The sequence below is a fragment of the Gallinula chloropus genome, assembly GCF_964237585.1.
Source record: "Gallinula chloropus genome assembly, chromosome: 2".
Taxonomy (NCBI): Eukaryota; Metazoa; Chordata; class Aves; order Gruiformes; family Rallidae; genus Gallinula; species Gallinula chloropus.
Window position 1 is genome coordinate 92,310,626 of NC_140086.1, and position 14,885 is coordinate 92,325,510.

Genomic DNA, 14,885 nt, shown 5'->3' on the forward strand with positions numbered 1-14,885 from the left:
ATCCCATGTTTCATTTTCATGTGGCTTTATTTTTAAAAACTTTGAACAAATCTAGTTCAGTTTTGAAATGCTGCTGTAATAATTTGCATTAAGGAAATATTAGGAAATCTTTAAACTTCTCTAGCTCTTTTTATTTGCAAAACTGTTCAGTGGCATTTACCACAAGTTTCAAGATAGTTGTAGTTGATCTGGTGTTTGGTTTTCTGGGAAATAACTGGGAGGGGGCAGGAGGGGGAAGACAGTAGGAGGAATGTACTTAACTATAGCCTGGGAACTTTAGAGTTTCCATTTCAGGTTACTATTAAAGTAATTTTATTCAACTCATCTGTGGACCCTCTGCTGTGCAAGTTGGAGGAGAAAGGGTGTGGGTTCCAACACTGTCTGACAAACAAAACAATGTTAGCCTTTACAGATGACTTGGTTCTGTTAAGTGAATCCTGGGAGAGAATGCAGAAAAATATTGACACTTCAGAGGTGTTTTGTAATCTGATGGGCCTTGAAGCACAAGAGGAGAAATGTCATGCCTTTTACATCCAGTCTACAAAGGACTCCTATATGATCAATGACTGTACAGCATGGACGATAAATGGTACACCACCCAGTGTGACTGATCTGGGTAATTCTGAAAAACACTTAGATATGCCTACATACAGACACATGGGTCGGTATGTCTAAGGCAGAACTACTAGATACACTCAATGAAAGGTTAAAGTTAATTGGGCAAGCCCCATTGAAGCCATTTCAGAAAGTGGACATCTTGAAAGGATATACTCCATGAGAGAACTTTTGGTGAGGGGTGGGCAGGATAGTCAAATTAAGATCTTTCATTGTCAGGGAGCAAGTGAGACTTGTTTATGTGTTTTGGGGTATTGCCCTGCAGTTCAAGATGCTAGGATGAATACTCAACCAGTTATGTGAACTATCAACAGAGGAAGCTGAAAAGAAAGAGCAGTATTTCAGGAGCCACTTTTAGAAGTTCATCAAAATTAATTGTATAAACCTGATCAGATTTTTGCCAAGGGAGGTCACACCTTTGTTGTGAACATAACTCTTAGATATGAGAGCAAACCATCATCACTTGCGGAGGCAGTGGCTGAGAAAGGTAGGAAATGCCAACATCTAAAGGGGCAAGTCCAGGAGGTGACAAATATCAGTAATATAAAATTAATTGGATTTTCTATAGGTGCACATGAGAACTGGTATGAAGGCAATTACAGACCACTAGCTGAATTGGGACTCTGTTTCCAGCAAGAGAAAGTTGCTTGTTGTCTTCCAGATCAGATTCTGTTTATATCTATGGCCATTGTACATATCTGTGAGTCACATAAGAACTACTGTAAAGTCTTCACTGACTGTAAATAAACTGATTTCCCTCCCCCCCACACCCCCCCCCCCCCCCCCGGTTTTATGGTTTTGGTGAGTTTTTTGTTTGTTGTTGTTTTTTTCTTTAAGGCCAGAGGCAGGCCTGGATGAAGAGTGGATGAGAGAGGTGGGAGAGGCCTGATAGTATGTAAGGATGAAAAAGGACTGTATCATCATATGCTATCTTTCCCACAGATGCCAATCACCAGCTTTATTAGGGTGGATGGACCATTGTTACTTAATATGCAAAAGGAACCTGTATAAATTATATGTTTGATAAGTAGCCAGGGAACTTTAAAGTCTGTGTTTCTTTCAAGTTGTTATTGGAGCTCCCAGATTCAATAAGAAATATGCCCTGTGCATGAGCTCCTGCTGGGGTATGTTTGAAGACAGGGTGCAGGCTCTTCTCTGGTGTCTGCTGGCTCCTCAGGGTGGTACGTGTGAACTCCAGTCACAGCCAATATCCAGTTCCATGAGAGTACATTGGACACTTACCTCTTGTGTGTGATGTGGAAGTGAGGGTACTTGCTATGTTATGTTGTAATAAGCTGTAATAGCTTGTGGTGAGTCAGCACAGGCTGACACTGTTCTGGGTTGAGGTCTGGTTCCTGTGACTGAGCTGTTACTGGAGCCAGGACTGTCTTTTGGTTTATGCTGTGTTATGCTGATGCAGCTCTTTCCTTTTTTTCCTAGGTGGCCCTGCCATCATGGGAGGCCCCAAATGACTGATTAGTGTCACTTTGTTATGGGGACAGGCACTGGCATGTGTATATTGTATACTAGCTGTGTACTTGTCAGAGCATGGTGAAAGTTCAGATAGACAGGGTAGATTGTAGCTGTGTGCTTGACTGAGATGGTGCAGTTAGACCTCAGCACCATGGCATCCACTTGCCATCCACTAGCTTCCCTCCAGACTGCTGTCTTTCCTGCTCAGGCTTTGCAGCAGCCTGAAAATAGTATTTGATGCGGTTAAAAATAAAATCACTGCTTCCTACTGTGCAGCACACGGACAGGCATGCGCTGCCACGTGTATTTATGTCACAATGAGTCCTCAAGCTGGTACCCAAACTCCACCACCAAAGAAGCGTGTTGTGCTGTGTAGCATGATGAAGTCCAATCTTCCTGCATGCTTGACTTTGCTCACTCTTAGCTCCTGCCAAAGCAGTTGAAAACATCTGGGATCATTCACTTCTGGAAAAGGGCAGTTAATGGTAATAGGCTTTGACCCAAGCTCCACATGCAGTTAAGGTGAACCTTAAGAGTGTTGTTAAGTTGGACTCATCACTGCTTATGGAGCTTTTTTATTTATTTATTTTAGTCCTGGAGGAATGATAAAATCTTTATTTCTAGATCACTCTTACAGCAACCCTGACTAGCAGGGAGAAGCTCAAAAGGCAGCAGAAATAGCCAAGGATATTATTGGATGGTGTGGCAATCCTCTTGATGTAATCATAATAAAAAATCAAGCTGTAGGAATCATCTGGAGCTCTTTAGCCACTCATGGGGGTTTTTTTGGCAAGGGTTTTAGATGTAAAGTCAGTCTGTTGGAAGGTAAAGCTGTGGAAGACCCTACTTTCTGCTATTGTCTAGTTTCTTTTTATTGTGTCTCAGTTATTCTGAGTCCTAAAACTGATTTTATGCTGTAGCCACTTTATGCTGTATTGACTTTTAGTCCAATGGATCCTCTCTTGCCCCTTCTAGCCCTGTGATTCCCCAAGGAAATAATGAAGTCTTTGTCAGAGTATGCTCTTTGTGCCTAAAACCTGGCTTTTTTAGCACTTTGAAGTGAACCCTGACTTGTGTGCTTTTCTTGGACTGCCATCCAGTCCTGAGATCCCACACACCCTTCATCAACTGAGAAACAACAAAGCACTCCAACTAAAGCTCCCCATCTTGCTCATTATTAGTGTCATGGAGGATCTTTTTGGTTCGTATGTTTAATTTAATGATCTCCAATAATCTGCTTTGATATGATTAGACAATTATTTCCAACATAGAACAGGAACTGCTTCAAAGCTAGAAGTTTTACACATCATGTTCTACTTAGATGCTTTCAGTTATAGCCATCTTCAGGCACAAGAGAGTAACTTTGATTTTAGGCCAACTGAACAACGTATGGAACAGTTTGTTCCTTTCTGTTCTCCAGCTCTCTTCCCCAAGAGGAAAATCTTGTTTTCCTTCATCAAACCAGGGAAATGGCATTTTCTGCACAATATTATGCAGCAAAGTCTAAGTAGTGGAGTCCTTCAAGAAGTATGAGCAAGTGCTGCTTCACAGCAAGGATGCTGGCAATTTCCAGAAAGGTGTGTGTGGGGGGAAAAATTAGGATAAAATAGTTTAGTTTTGGATTCCTAAAAATCACTCTTTAAAAAGTTACATTTGCTTTTGCAGAAGTTTCTGGCACCACTGATATCAGAGACATAAGGCTTATTTTTACTTTGGATCTGTCTTATATCATATGCTCACCTTCTCCACTTTCTCTGTATAACCTTCAGTAAAGCAACGTGAAAGGCATGATGCTGTAACTGAATTACCTGAAGCTTTGTGTGGTGCACAGTGTGCAACGTCAAAAAGACTGTAATCCTCAATAAACATCAGAAAATCACCTTTCACGAGCTGTTATCAGTCTTCAGTCTCAGAACAGCTGTTTTGCAGAGACCATGCTCAGGGCTTACCCCCTGAATAGCAGTAGCTTCCTTAATTTTTACATTGATTAATAAAAACTACTCAAGGCTATAGTCTGTCTGTCTACCATACAGCTGTATATTTTAATCCTGCCCTTTGGCTGATGAAGTGAAATTGGCTGAGTGTTCTCTGCCCTTACATAAGTAAACTTGTGCAGAAATAGCAACCTTAGAGTAGACAGCTCTTGGTAGTTCTACTCTTCCAGCTAAACATGCTGAAAGCATGCTGAGGAGCATGAAAACATTTCTGGAGGGTAAGACATGGCTGTGAGAAGGCTTGATCAGTCTTCACTTCTGACTTCCCTTGAAAATAAACGTGCTTCTGACTATGCTGCACGAGTCCCAAGAAGAGGAAAGGTTCCAGAGTCACTTTGCTACAAAGAATACAAATCTATAACCTTTCTTCTAAAGGGTGGGATTAAATACATCAGCGCTGCTGATGGATCACTGCAACACGGTAATGCACCGTGCATCAGAGATCAGACTGAGGTCGAGACTTCAGGCCAGAAATGCCTAGGGGGGTTGTGGGAATAGGTGGCAGATTACTAATATTTTACTGCCTTTGATATTTATGAAGCCTTCCCCTAACTCAGTGTGCATCACTATTGGTAAAAGCTAACGTGCCCATCCAGAGTTAAGAAAGGAAAGTCTTCAGAGACTAGAAAAAGCCCCTCTCCTCAAAAACTTAAATTTCCTGTGGCCTTCGAGCTGAGATTGATGTTTGCATTCGAATACAGGTCCCAGTCAGTAGCCACACCTGTTTGTAATCCTCAGAAAATTAAGGGGAATTACAAGTACTTTGATTTGCAGCTGTAAGGAGAGGCTTTGCCTCCTGGAGATCCACGATGAAGTTCTGGCTCTACAAAAAGAACAGGGAACTGACTACTGCTTCCAGTGGGACCAGTTTTTCACCTCCATCCTGTAATATTTTCAAACAAACTCAATCTTTTAAGCAAATGAGTAATACATTTTTTTGCTGAACCCCTAATGCTCCATGTGCTGTTAGATGCTTGCTCTGCTTTAACTGGTAAATGTCTATTCTCCTTACCAAGCAGGCTGGCGTGACCTGACTCCCTAAAAACACTGCTGCAATCTGTTGGAGTTTCCACGTATCCCAAACCAGCACCCTCGAGAGAGAAATGAGTAACAAGTAAGGCCAATGTGTAAAGCACAGCTAGGCTGAACTTGGTGCATTTAAGCAGTACTTGATGTACACTTTCCTTGTGTGTTTCAAGCAGGAAAAAAGATGTATGTCTAATTCCCACGCTTACAAACCCATAAAGTAAGAAACTCACCCGCTCATCCTCCTGTAAGGAAGAAAAGAGGTGAAGGAAAGAACAACAGTGAAAACTAAGCAAATGAGTTTGTTTAAAACTTCAGGGGAAGAAAACCCCACAATGATGTACTATGTGCAGTCAGTCAGCTTTTCACCCCAGGGACTTCACAGCAGGCTTCCTCTGTGGCCATGTTACCATCTACATCAAGTGCAAGCTGTTGCACATCAACCTACAGGGTAAGTCAACAGAAGACAGGTTTTGAAATTCCTCAACAGTTGAGGAATCAAGCAGGCAGGCTGGAGTTAATCCATACTGATGCCTTCACCAGTGTGTTTGAGCATTTCCCAAGTGTAGGATTATGTGTAACAATTAATTCACAATTTGTGGGACAAAGAGCTTGGTAGGTTTGTAGATTTGTCTGTATGGGATGGAGAGGATTTCTGGTGCTGTAGTGCTTGTATCTGAAGAATTAATTATGGCAATATTAAACCTCAAGGAAATATTTTGTACATTTAGTTTGCAGGGCATTAAGGTCTGAAGTGATCTGAACTGGCAGCAAGCTTCTAGAATGTTCTTGTCTGTGAAATGCTGTGTTACTTTTCCCAAGATGGATGGCTCTCTGTTTCAGTGGTGGCTTTCTGCAGTGAAGGAGGACCACTGCTGTGACTGCTGTTTTCAGTCTCCAGGGTTATTCTGGCTATGGGACAGATTTGTTCTGTATTTTGGTGGAATCCAAATCAACAGGCAGGGCACACTCATCGGTTGCTTTTTGTTAAACAGAAGGATTGATGACTTCTTTAGTTACTGTGGAGTATGTCCTTTGCACCTGAAATAAAAAACCATGTTCCCAGACCCTAAATTCAGGGTGCTACTGCAGATCTGCTTCTAGCAGATGGTAATCTCAAAGGTAAGTGTTAACAAAGTAATACATTCCTGCTATTGCAATGCACAGCCTTGGTTGTGTATTAGGGTAACTCTTGGCATCTGAGGTCAAGTGGATTTCTGCACACACAAGGAAGCCTTGATGATCACCCAGGGAGTCACATTGTTCTGGGCTCACCTTGTCAGGGCACCATCTCCATCTGTCCTCCTTGATGTCTGGTGACTGACAGGGGCCGTGTCTGCTGGCTGTCAGTCTAAACACACAGTGAGCTGGCTTTCCCTAGCACCTGCTGCAAGCTTGTGCCAGGCTCCATGCAAACCCATGTTCTCAAAGATGGCACTCTTCCTGCCAGACCCTTCTCCAACTGCATTGTAGCTACTAGTTGCCTTGCCCCTGGAGACATAGCCTGTACTGGTCAGCTCCATCTCTGTCCTTTATCTCCCAAAGTTCCCATGTCATTTTAGTAGTGTCCTCTCTCTGAAGGTAGAAACAATGGATGATTTTTTTTCAGGAAGAACAAATTTAGAAGCAAACAACAGCAGAATTTTAGAAGTATTTATTCTTTGTTGTCACTGCAACAGTATGAAGACCCCTTGATATTTTATTTCCTTTCATTAATGATACCTGCCATGGAAAATGATTGTTGTCAGTAAAAAGGGAATAAATGTGCCAATCAGAACTCTAAAGATATCGTAACATTCTTAAAGAAGGAGAAAAATGAGTAAAATAAAATATTATTATTATCATATTATCATCGTATGTTTTAAATCTGAATCAGAAGGAACTAGGACCTGCTGGTTCCACTAAACCCATCGGAGAGGTACAAATTATTCAGGAAATACAATTGTGTTTCTTTTAGCATGTATGCTTGGGTGCACTGCCATGTAGAACAAAGGTCGGAGGAGGAGGAAGGGCTTGTTTAATGTCTGTGTGAGAGCCCAAGTGTTTACTGATGTCACTCTGTGTACCTGATTTTTCTTCTGAATTTACGCTTGGTACAAGCTTACATCATGTCAAGTTACTCTGTGATTCTGGATAAATTAGGCACCAAGACCACTGGCTACAGTGAGTTGTTCCAACAGATCAATGGCAGAAAATAGAAAATAAATAAAATAAAATTAAAAACATACTTGTAATTTTTTAAAAATAAAAGAAAGCAGATACGTTGTTTGACAAGTCTGGATCAAAAGCCACCTCAAAGACAGGAGCTGTTCTTGGAGATAAACAGCAAAGTAGCCCAGTTAGTTTAACTGTAGAAGAGTGAGACAACAGAACGTTAAAATCAAGAAACACAAAAAAAGCCCACCAACCAACAAATTTGGCATGTTATCTGAAAACAAATGGACCTGACAGCACAGATTTATGGGGCAGAAGTACAATAATCTTCCAGTGTGAAATGTAATTGCATAAGAAAGCTGATGGGGTTTGTGCAATTTTTTAAAAAGTTTTTTTAAGTTTCAAAAGGATGTTGCTTGTTTAACTGATATTAGACACCCTCATAAAATGTTGTTTGACTTACTCAGCCGTGTGTCTATACGCTCAGTCCATGAACACTTGCATTTGGATGTGCTGCCGCACGGAAGTTTTATCCAACTGTCAGGTCTGGTATGACAGGAATAGGCAGGTCGTGCAACTGCTTCCTTTGTGACTTCGTTCTTCCTGTTGAAGTGTGGAGACTGTGACACCTCTGGCATTGCTGTAGGTCTCTGCTAGAGTGGGATAGGCATAGCTTGCTTTCTGTGGGTCATAGCCAGGAGATGTGGAATCACGATAGGCACAAGCGGTTTTCTCCACACAGGCCATGTCAGGATAGTCTGTGATATTTTTAGTGGTCAGCTTTTGCTTATTCCATGACTCATGGCTACTAAAGGATGCAATTCCAGGTTCAGGGGCAGCTGGGAAGGATTCTGAGGCTGTTTGTCTGTTGGTCCGATCATAACCTAATACATGTGTGAAGTATTGATAATGATGAATGTCTTTTGCAGCTTGGTAAGGTTCATCTTTTAGTCTGTTAACTCGGTGTTTCTGGGGCTTTGATCCTGCAGTATGTACCTCTGTAGAAATCCCATTCAACTTGAAGGTCTGCAGGCATGTATAACTGAATTTATGGCACACCAAAGGCAGGGTGCTTTATTAATCTAGCTTTATTTATCTAGCTTTATTCATCCAAATGTTAAGTGGCTATAATAAGCCCAGCTAACCATTCTCTATATTTGGGGGGGGGGGGGGGGGGGGGGGGGGGGGAAGTGGTGCAATATCTAAACAAGCTTGCTGAATCATGCAGTGCATATCAACAGTGCTTGTCTCTCTATTTTTACCCACTGGAGGTAAGTTAGGTGATCAGCTTGGACTAGGCATCTGCTTTTTGGACAGTTAAAGTCAGCTCCTGACTTTGCAAGCTATGAGTGTCAATTCCATGCTGGCTTTGTTTCTGCTACAGCCTACTAATGGTTGTCATTGTACACTTGTGTCTTAATCTACTGGTGTTTCAGTAACTGAATTCAGTGTCTGACTGTAGAGAATAGGAGAAGTGTTTTGCTGGTGGGGGTTTGGTTTTTTGTTTTTAAATATGACTAAACTAACTGAAAACTGTAATAACAGAACTACTCTCTGTTTATTCTTGCTTTTCACTTAGCTAAATTAATTGATTTAATATTGTCTTACCTTGCATTTGGTCAGGCAGCTGGACTAGATAACCTCCTGAGGTTCTATCCATCCTGAATGCTCCCATGATCCTCTGATGATACACTAAGCCAAGACAATGTAATAACCTGCAGAGTGAAAGAAAGAAGAGCAGTCACTCCTCAAGGAGACTTATCCCCTCTGTTAATGTACACTGTTGGGTATTTGTTGCTAGCTAAAACACTGCAGTACTTTTGGTGTGTGGACGCAATGCAATGCTTGCATTGCAGGACAAAGAAAGAGCATTTTTATAAGCCAAGCAGATTTTTTTTGCCTTCATGAGTGTGAGTGGCTTCCTGCAAATATGGGAACTGTGTTGCTTCTCAGAGGAGCTATGCAAAACTCTCATAAATGTAAATTTTGGGCAACTGGAATTCAGATGCTGGAGAATGGTTTCCCAAATAAGAGATGTAACTGACACTTGCCTGTGCTTTCAGTGGCCTATTTTGCACCAGCAAAAGTTGTTGCAGGATGTATTTTTAGAGGAGAAACTGGAATGTCTGTGACAACTCAAAAATGAGTTGGTAAGAGAGGTGTGCCAAACCTCTACCATGGCAGTGGTAGACTAGAGGCTTGTTTAGCTGAAACCAATGTCAGTTCTTTGCTAGGAAGCACTTGAGAGCCATGCACTTCTTGTAGACATTTCATTCTTGGAACTGGTGGTGCAGTGCTGAGAGCACGGCCTTTTCAGACAGCTTTTTCTTCTGGGGAGGATTTAGGATTTGCTCTTTTACAAAAAACGCCTCTAGCAGCTTGAGTCGCAGCCCTCAGGGAGAGCTTAAAATGCTCACCTACACTATGAGAATGTGTTTCCCCCAGAGAGGGAAATCTATTTACAATCTCAGATCCAGTATCCAGAATATGCACTGCTCAGGTGCATGCCTAATGGTAAGTACTGGGCTTAGGAACTTAGATGAATTTCTGTTCTTTTTAAAACCAGTGATAAAACCTGAAGATCACTTACAGAAGGGGTAATAGTTCAGTAAACTATTATGAGGTTAAAAAAATATTAATCTGAAAGACTGGAGGGTTTCTGTAACTGAGTAAGCTTAAGAAAAACAAATAAAAACCACCCTTCTGTAATTTTTAAAAATAATATATCTAATAAGTTTTGGGGGTTGAGTTGGCTATTTTTAAGGTAAGCTTGAAAATATATTAAGGAAAAACTTATTTTTGTGCTTGCCTATCTAATTTTTGGTCACTTACTAAAAACAACTTTGAAGGTACTCTTTAAATTGTAAGTAGAAAGGAGTTGAGTTACAGTTTTCCCCAGTGTTTAGGAAATATTAATTACTGAATCTTTTCAAGAACGTGAGGAACTAACATCAACTGGCAGAAAGGCATATTCTCTTCAAGAGGAGAAGATTGTATGGGGCTTTTTATGAACACAGGGAGAGCTCCTGATTTTGGATATTGCTGAGATATATTGGTTCTTTGAGTCTGTGAAATCAACAGGCTGAACTGGCCCTAAGCTTTTGCACGTGCTTTTGGCCCAGTATCTTTACTGAATAGAGGATTTTTGTCAATAAATACAGACAAATCAATGCTGAATATAACAAAATTTCAACATTTGAAAAATGTAAAACAGAAAATAGTTTCAGCTAAAATGTAATTTAAGGTGACAGATGGTAATTTTCTCTGCCCACCTTTTCCATCTGATGGTTTGTCACTTGTCTAACACGCCCAGAAATCTCAGTGAAAATTCCTTTAACTGCAGTATTTATAAATGAGTGTAGGTTAAACTCAATCACTAGCATTCATTTAATGACATAAATTAACAGAATAGTTGTGGTTGGGATGGACCTCTGGAGATCATCTGGTCCAGCCTCCCCCTACTCAAGCAGAGTCACCTAGAGCTGGTTGCTCAGGACAATGTTCAGAAGGTTTTCGATTATCTCCAAGGCTGTAGACTCCACCACCTCTCTAGGCAGCCTGTGTCTGGACTAGGACACCCCTACAGCAAAAAAGTATTTCCTGACGTTCAGAGGGAACCTCTCTTGTTTCACTTTGTGCCCATTGCCCTGATCCCATCACTGGCCACCACTGGAAAGGGCCTGTCTCAGTCTTCTGTGCCTTCTCTATAGGTATTTGTACACACTGATGAGATCCCCCTGATTCTTCTATTCTCCAGGCTGAACAGTCCAAGCTCTCCCAGCCTCTCCTCGTATGTGAGATTCTTCAGTCCCTTCATCATTTTAGTCACTCTTTATTGAACTCTCTCCAGGAGCTCTGTGTCTTTTGTACTGGGTAGCCCAGGACTTGATGCCAGAGGCACTAGACATAATAAGTTGCAATGACTTACGAGATAAAAGTCAATGAAAAAAAATTGATAATACATTAAAAAAAATCAATTTTAATGTGATTTCTGTGGAAACTAGATTTGTGTGACTGACCAGCTCTTTCTCTAGCTGATTATAGGCACCTAGCATTCCTGCATGTCATTTCTCCTGGTGTGCCTTATAATTCACTGTTGATAAAGTGTGAGATAAGAGCTCTGGTGCTTCCTGATCTTTAAAAGTGACCCCTGAAATTCCCACGATTGTCTCTAATTCTTACCGCTCTAAATAATTTTGTGTCATCTGGGCATTTTGTGTCCTCGCTGTTAATCCCCATCTTCTGCGAAATCAGTCCCCCTCTATGGACTTTGGGATTCGTTTCTGCTGTTGCATTAATTTGCAAGTGTCTTTCTCTTTGCTTGGCAGGTTTCTTAACTGTGGTGCTCAGCCACGTGCTCTGACTTGCCCTGTGTGGAGCCAGGAGTTGGACTTGATCCTTATGGGTCCCTTCCAACTCAGGATATTCTGTGATTCCATTTTGCCTCTTACTGAATGGTCACTTTAAGGCTCTTCTGAGATGCATGAAGGATGGCCTTGTTTTCATCATAAAAGGTTGGGAGGGGGAAAGGAATTGTCACTTAATGGTACACCAGGTTTCATTTTGGATAAAGACATCATGGAGCTTGAGGACATGGTTAAGATTATGTGCATGGTTAAGTGTGTTGTTGCCTTTGAGCATGAATGAATACAGATCAACTTAGTGAAGGTAACAGGAATTTTAATGGTTCTCTGAAACCAGTGGTTTCCGTGATTCTCTGAAATAATTTTCTTTAAAAGTGGAACAAAACTTACCAGAAAAAATTATTTCTGTCACAGTGGCTTAAAACTCTGAATTGGCAGCAATTCACTCAATCTACCCAATACCTTGATGTGTCAGAAAGTCAGGAGATTTGTTACAATTTTTAATAGCAACTTTCTGTCTCCCAGGTTGCTTTTTTTTCAGTCTGAAAATGTTTTCTGACCCTGTAGTTATTTCATAATGTATTACTCTTCTGTTAGGCTGGAAGTCCTAAAAGCCAACAGTTTGCAGCTCTTCGTGGAATGTACAATCTCTTATTAATACTGATGAAAGCAAGATACTCTATTTTTCATTGTAATATATGTCATAAGAAGATATACATGCATATGTATGTGTATAATATATAAAGATATATGTACCTCTCTCTCTATATATATAGTTTTGTAATACATCAGGAGCAACTGCTTCCCCAAGCAGGCCACCCCAGTTAGCAGCCTGTAGTAATCTGCAGTGTGTCAGATGTATGCGTCACACTGCAATAACTTTTAAGGTGCAGTTTTGCTTTGCAGATTGTCAATCTGTCTGAGCATTCTCCCTTGGGACGTGAAAATATTTCCATTTCATTTCCATTTGATTTTAAATGGGTTGTTTGGTAGAAGGTTATCCAAATCAGGCTGTTTAAACTCAGCAGTTTGCATGGATGTGGGAACTGGGGAAATGAAAGTTACAGGAGCCGATCTTGGGTGAACAGGAGGAGGTCTGGTGCTGTGGCTCTGGTGAAAAATGTTGCTGAATTAATTTTTAGTTTATGTCTTACCCAGAGGATGAGGAGTTAAACAGGATCAAAATACTGGGGTAGCGGTACTGGAATTTCCTCTTGGAGGGGCCAGCAGTTTGGAACTGTTTTGTTCCATGGATTGCCTATCTGCAGTCTCAGAGCAGTGCTGTGGCAAACACAGCCCTGGTGTGCTAGAAGGGGAAGGATGCATACGTTTCCATCTGCCCTTCTGTGAAAGGGATGGAACCAGAGCTGTGGTTCCCAGTTCTTGAACAGTCCTGCTAGTTTCAGCTGGATTGAATGAAAGATATCACTGAATATTCCCAGGGCAAACCCCAGTGGGGATGCTCACATGCTGACAGCCCAGCAGCTATTCTATACGTTGCCAGAGTGTCTGGAAAGCCAAGGCTTACAACTGCATTTAGCTTCAACTGGAGTGGAAGGACAAGTGTCTGCCCCTCTTAGGTGACTGAGCAGGCAAGTCCCCCTTTAATTATAGGCAGTTTCAGGACAACAGTATGAGTGTATTTGCATCTTTTCCTCTCTCCATTTTTCTTTTTCTAGCCTGAAGTTAGAAGAACAAACATAATTTCTCATCTCTTCACATGCAAAATACGCTATGCTTTTGTCCTTTTCAGTCACGTAAAGTATCTCATTTACCATCATGCAGTTCTGAAAATGCCATAAACGTTACCTTAATAGTAAATGGAGAAGCAGAACCAGCTTGACATATGATGTGGGAATAGATGTCCATTAGAATGCGAGATCAGTCCAAAATTATATTGCCTAAGTACACTTCAGGAAATCTTTATTCTAAGATTCTGTCACCAGAATAAGTTATTTTAAAAGCCATGCTGTCTTCCACATTTAATTTTGAGAAGAACATTTGGAGGCTGAGAAATACATAAAAAGGCTTATTAGTTAAAAAAATGTTTAAAAGGGAAAAGGGAGAGTTTTCTGTACCTTTGTACTGGAGTCAGACACAATTTCTCAATTACTGACCTCTAAAGGCACTGTCTAGATATGTAGCAGTGTAATTCCACATATAGAAACGATTATTCACTTGCCATTCATAGCTTCATCTCTGTATATTTTCTGTCTTCCTTGACTGCCCTGTCCTTGGTGAAATGGTTTTACAAGGCAGTTTTCCATCAGCAACTGTCTGGCAACTGTTGGCATGCTGATCTCTGTTCTCCAGCCGTGCCTACAGCAGTTCTCAAAATGGTGAGAAATAAGTGCTTCCTAAATGTAAACTCGTCTGACTGTCTTAACTTCTCAGCTCAGTTCTGATCTCTTTACTCACGCCTCATCTCAGCACATTGTAGGTTTTAACTAGTATGTAAGTCTCTTGTATCTTTTGTTATTCTTTCCTGTGAGAAGGAAATGTAAGAACCCATACCAGAGCAATATTGCCTGTGTCCTGGTGAAGTGCTGAAACGACACATAAAGGTCATTTAACATCCCTATAATAAGTGAAATCCAGCCTCACTTCAAGCATTAAATATTTTATTTCCTTTTCTGATATATTTTGCAAATATGTCTACATATATATGTATACACATACATCAAAGCTTTTCTGTAACACGCGTCACCTCTTAGTGTGTTATGCTTCGCAGGCCCTCCTGTCCTCTCTTAAAAGTTCTGCCTCCACCTCTTCCTTTCTCTCCAGCTGCCCCTTTCACCTCACTGCCTTGACCTCTCCTGTTCCATTTCTTTCTTAGATCCTTTCCTCACATATTTTATAATGAATTGAAATAGCTTTCACCAAGATCTCCTGATAATGCCTATCTCTGCTTTCCAGGACCTCAATGCTACTTTGGCAGGTGGTGATCATCTTATCTCTGTTTTTTGGTGGGGTTTTTTTTGTGTATCTTGTTTCTCTTCTGCAACTCATGGAGAATTGCATGGTTATTTGCAGAATCAAGATGATTTTTATGGCAGAGTCTACAGGGCATTTAAATGTGTAATAGAGCCAGTGTAGCAGTGCTATTATAGAACTCTTTTGGGTTATATATATAAAATATATCTATACACCACCAAACTATTTGGAAAAATGATACTGTGTGATCTTTTGACAGCCAAATACAATAAATAGCATTCTTCAGGAACTTGACTTGAAAGGAAAGTAAGTTGTCATTAAATGG